General features: G+C 44.6%; 1 pseudogene; it reads left to right on the top strand.

Annotated features, from left to right (window-relative positions):
• The first annotated feature begins 548 nt into the window (after positions 1-548).
• Positions 549-1,492, top strand: LOC117799233 (annotated as a pseudogene).
• The last annotated feature ends 4,233 nt before the right edge of the window (positions 1,493-5,725 follow it).

Raw genomic sequence — 5,725 nt, 5'->3', positions numbered from 1 at the left:
AAACTCTCATCTCTTTCTAAGACACCCCAACCACACTGCCCGTTGTTCAGCCGACTGGGGAAAAGCATCTACTGGCCACAGATCAGGTCATTGCCATGACAGTCCCAGGGCATCACGGCAGAGTGCGCAGGGGTGGAAGTCCTTCGGACGAGTGAAATATGCAGTCAACAGGCAATAGAGAAAACCATGTTCAAGGCCAGGCTGTGTACAACTTTGAACATGTTACTGGCTTGGGGTAGAAAAATCCTGGTTTCTTCTCTGCTAAAGATTTATGAGTAAATATAAGCCCTCCGCTCTCCAAGGCTGCCTTATATCTCTTGGTGAATCATGTTTCTCTGCACTATTTTTCCAAAAACGTCTTTGTGTTGCCTACTGTGTATGCAGCATGATTGAAGATGCTGAATGGGTTTTTTAAAATAAGATACTGGACCATAAACTCCAGATGGAGGGAAAAGCAAACACAGAAGAAATTAAGTGACCAGATGATTGACACAGATGCTAAGTGTTATTTTTTTTCCTAATTCTTTGCAGAGTGTCCAATAAAGAGAATGGAAGAGGCGGACCTACTCAATGAAACCACTTCCGTGACATACATTTGGCTTAGAGGCTTATCTGTCAATCAGAAGGTGTAGATGACTGTGTTTGCCCTGTTCCTCACTTCCTATGTCCTGACACTGATTGGGAACATCCTCATTGTCATAACTATTATCTATGACCGCCGGCTCCATACCCCTATGTATTTCTTCCTCAGTACCCTATCTTTTATTGATGTCTGCTACTCCACGGTCACTGTCCCCAAGATGCTCAGAGATACGTGGTCATAAGAGAAGCTCATCTCCTTTGAGGCCTGGGTCACCCAGATGTTCTTCCTGCACCTCTTTGCCTGCACCGAGATCTTTCTCCTCACTGTCATGGCCTACGATTGGTTTGTGGCCGTTTGCAAACCCCTGTGGTACATGACAGTGATGAACTGGAAAGTACGTGTGCTGCTGGTGGTGGCCCTCTGGACGGGGGCACCATCCACTCCATATCGCTGACCTCCCTCACCATCAAGCTGCCCCACTGTGGTCCTGATGGGATTGACAGCTTCTTCTGGGATGTGCCTCAGGTGATCAAACTGGCCTGCACGGACACCCACATCATTGAAATCCTCATCGTCTCCAACAGCAGGCTGATCTCGGTGGTCTGTTTTGTGGTCCTCATGGTGTCCTATGCAGTCATCCTGGTGAGCCTGAGGCAGCAGATCTCCGAAGGCAGGCGGAAGGCCTTATCCACCTGTGCAGCACACCTCACTGTCATCACTCTTCCTGGGACACTGCATCTTCATCTATTCCCGTCCTCCACCAGCCTCCCAGAGGACAAGGTGGTGTCTGTGTTCTTCATCACAGTGACCCCTCTGCGGAACCCCATCATTTATACTCTCAGGAATGAAGACATGAAGAATGCCTTGAACAAGTTCATGGGGAGGTTGGAGGGGAGAGGGAAAAAATGACAATGTCTAGGCTCTTAAGAGGCCTGGTGCTCCACATCCAAGAAATGCCTTCAAAAAATAAGTCACCTAGGACCTGAGTCGAAGGCAGATGCTTAACAACTGAGCCACCCAGGCGCCCAGAAAGATCAAAATCTTTTGATCAAGATTTAAACAGTCCAAATGGGGGGAGGAATTAAGATGGGGGAGGAGTAGGGGACCCCTTTTTCAGCGGTATCCCTGATTCAAGTTGGATAGGTACCAGACCATTCTGAACATCCACAGAATCACCGTGAGATGCAGGAAGATACATCTGGATGTCTACAAATGAACATCCAGTGCTGAGTATTGAGGTATGAAGCAGGGAGCCATGAAACTGCGCACAGATATCAGAAGATAAAGAGAAGGGGGAGGGAGCTGCCACATTAGGGCACCGGGAAGAGGTAGCCACCTGCACGGGGGAATGGGTGGGCTCGTCGACCAGCACCCACGAGAGAGCAGACTGAGACCGTGAGCCAGGGAACACACGTGACCAGACTTCTCACGGAACTCCGGGGTGCTCACTGGAACCAGACAGAGACTGGGAGCTCCGGGAGCATGCGGAGGCTGCCAGCAACTGGCGGTGCTAGAATTGCAAAGGACAGAGACACGCCAGCACTGGAAGTGAGGGGTGGGATGCCAGGTGTAGGGCACACATCCCGGGATGCTGCAGGGTTGAGCAGCACCAAGAGAAACAGAGTTAAAGTGGCCAGATCATCAGTGGAGAATGGTCCATGAGCCCTCTATTCTGAGACAGAGGCCGAGATTTGGCCACTGCTGCTCTGACTCTCAGAAGAAGCACAGCAAACTGAAAGGGAAAGCCTCCAGAGAACAAAAGCCTGGAGATACCAGCTCACAGTGTGGCCATCACCAACCCCCCTCACACAGGACACAGAGACTCTACCCAAACAGGGTTGCCTGAGTATCGGTGTGGCAGGTCCCTCCCCCAGAAGGCAGGCTGAAAATTCAAGAACACCACATCCCTAAGATCCTTATAAAGCAAGTGCGTACTGCCTGGGTCCCTGTCAAAAATTTGGGCTGTGGACAACCCCGCAACCTCTCCTCGTCAGAATGATGAGAAGGAGAAATCCCACCCAGCAAAGAAAAAGACAATGAGTCTGTGGCCACTGCCACAAAATAATAGATATGGATATAACCAAATTATCAGAAATGGAGTTGAGAGTAACAATGGTCAATATGATGTGTGGACAAAAGCTTAACAAAAATGTTAATGAAAATATAGAATATAGAATCTCTAATCTCTAATGAGAATATAGAATCTCTAAGGGCAGAAATGAGAGTGAATCTGGCAGAAATTAAAAATTCTATGAGCCAAATGCAGTCAAAACTAGAGGCTCTGATGGCCAGGGTGAATGAGGCAGAAGAACGTATCAGCGGATTGGAGGATGGGTTAGTAGAAGAGAAAGCTAGAATAGAATCTAGACTCAAAAAAATCCATTCTCAAGAATGTAGGTTACGGGAGATTACTGACTCAATGAAACGTTCAATGTCAGAATCATCGGCATCCCCAAGGGGGTGGAGAAAAACAGAGGTCTAGAAGAGATATTTGAACATATTGGAGCTGAAAACTTCCCTAATATAGCAAGGGAAACAAGCATTGGTGTCCAAGAGGCAGAGAGGACCCCTCCCAAGCTCAATCATGACGAACCTACGCCATGTCATGTCATAGTGCAATTCCCAAATATTAGATCCAAGGATACAGTATTGAAGGCGGACAGGGCAAATAAATTTCTCACGTTCCAAGGCAAAGGTATCAGAATTATGTCAGACCTGTCTACACAGACCTGGAATGAGAGAAAGGGTTGGGGGGCATTTTTAAAGCTCTTTCAGAGAAAAACATGCAGCCAAGGATCCTTTATCCAGCCAGGCTGTCATTCAGAATTGATGGAGAGATAAAGAAGTTCCAGAATTGCCCATCATTGACCAATTTTGTAACCATGAAACCAGTCCTACAGGAGATATTAAGGGGGGTTCTAGAAAAGTAAAAAAGCCCCAAGAGAGATACAGAACAGAAAGTCACAATCTATAGAAACAAAGACTTTACTGGCAACATGGCATCAATAAAATCATATCTCTCAATAATCAGTCTCAATGTAAATGGCCTAAATGCTCCCATAAAAATGCCACAGGCTGGCAGATTGGATAAAAAAAAAATGACCCATCCATTTGCTGTCTACAAGAGGCTCATTTTGAACCTAAAGATCCATTCAGACTGAAAGTAAAGGGATGGAATACCATCTTTCATGCCAATGGACCTCAACAGAAAGCTGGGCTAGCAATTCTCATATAAGACAGATTGGGTTTTAAACTAAAGACTACAGTTAGAGACACAGAAGGGCACTATATTATTCTTAAAGGATGNATGCCACAGGCTGGCAGATTGGATAAAAAAAAAATGACCCATCCATTTGCTGTCTACAAGAGGCTCATTTTGAACCTAAAGATCCATTCAGACTGAAAGTAAAGGGATGGAATACCATCTTTCATGCCAATGGACCTCAACAGAAAGCTGGGCTAGCAATTCTCATATAAGACAGATTGGGTTTTAAACTAAAGACTACAGTTAGAGACACAGAAGGGCACTATATTATTCTTAAAGGATGTATCCAACAAGTGGATATGACAATTATAAATATATATGCCCCCAACAGAGGAGCAGCAAGATACACAAACCAACTCTTAACCACAATAAAGAGACATGGATATAAATACGCCAATAGTAGGGGACTTCAACACTCCACTATCAGCAATAGACAGATCACCTAAGCAAGAAATCAGCATAGAAACAAGAGCTTTTTTTTTTTCTTAAAGATTTTATTTATTTATTTGATACAGATAGATACAGCCAGCGAGAGAGGGAACACAAGCAGGGAGAGTGGGAGAGGAAGAAGCAGGCTCCCAGCCGAGGAGCCCGATGTGGGACTCGATCCCGGAACGCCGGGATCACGCCCTGAGCCGAAGGCAGACGCCCAACGACTGCGCTACCCAGGCGCCCCAGAAACAAGAGCTTTGAATGCCATACTCGATGAGTTGGACCTCATAGATACATATACAACACTACACCCCAGAACCAAAGAATACTCATTCTATTCTAATGCCCATAGAAATTCTCAAGACTAGACCATGTTCTGGGTCACAAAACAGGTCTCAGCTGATACCAAAAGACTGAAATTCTTCCCTGCATATTCTGAGACCGCAACACTCTGAAATTGGAACTCAACCACAAGGAAAAATTTGGAAGAAACTCAAACACTTGGAGACTAAGAACCATCCTGCTCAAGAATGACTCGATAAACCAGGAAATCAAAAAACAAATTAAACAATTTATGGAGACCAACGAGAATGAATACACAACGGTCCAAAACCTATGGGATACTGCAAAGGCAGTCCTAAGGGGGAAATACATAGCCATCCAAGCCTCACTCAAAAGAATAGAAAAATCTAAAATGCAGTTTCTATATTCTCACCTCAAGAAACTGGAACAGCAACCAAGGGGCAAGCCTAATCCACACACGAGGAAGCAGTTGACCAAGATTAGAGCAGAAATCAATGAATTGGAAACCAGGTGTACAGTAGAGCAGATCAACATAACTAGAAGCTGGTTCTTTGAGAGAATCAATAAAATTGACAGACCACTGGCAAAACTTGTCCAAAAACAAAGAGAAAGGACTGAGATTATTAAAATTATGACTGAAAAGGGAGAGGTCACGACCAGCACCATTGAAATTGCAAGGATTATTAGAAACTTTTATCAACAGCTATATGCCAAAAAACTAAACACTGTGGATGAGATGGAGGCACTCCTGGAAGCCTATAAACTACCAAGACTGAAACAGGAAGAAATTGATTTTTTAAACAGGCCAATTAATTATGAAGAAATTGAGTCAGTGATAAACAACCTTCCAAATAATAAAACTCCAGGCCCAGACGGTTTTCCTGGGGAATTCTACCAAACATTCAAAGAAGAAATAATACCTATTCTCCTAAAGCTATTTCAAAAAATAGAAACAGAAGGAAAGCTACCAAACTCATTCTATGAGGCTAATATTACCTTGATCCCCAAACCAGGCAAAGACCCCCTCAAAAAGGAGAATTACNTACCCCAACAAAAAGGAGAATTACAGACGGATTTCCCTAATGAATATGGACGCCAAAATCCTCAACAAGATCCTGGCTAATAGAATCCAACAGTACATT

Source organism: Ailuropoda melanoleuca, unplaced genomic scaffold, assembly GCF_002007445.2.
Source record: "Ailuropoda melanoleuca isolate Jingjing unplaced genomic scaffold, ASM200744v2 unplaced-scaffold4548, whole genome shotgun sequence".
In the NCBI taxonomy this organism is placed as follows: Eukaryota; Metazoa; Chordata; class Mammalia; order Carnivora; family Ursidae; genus Ailuropoda; species Ailuropoda melanoleuca.
Note: the sequence above shows the minus strand (reverse complement) of the source record. Positions and strands in the feature narration are given on the sequence as shown.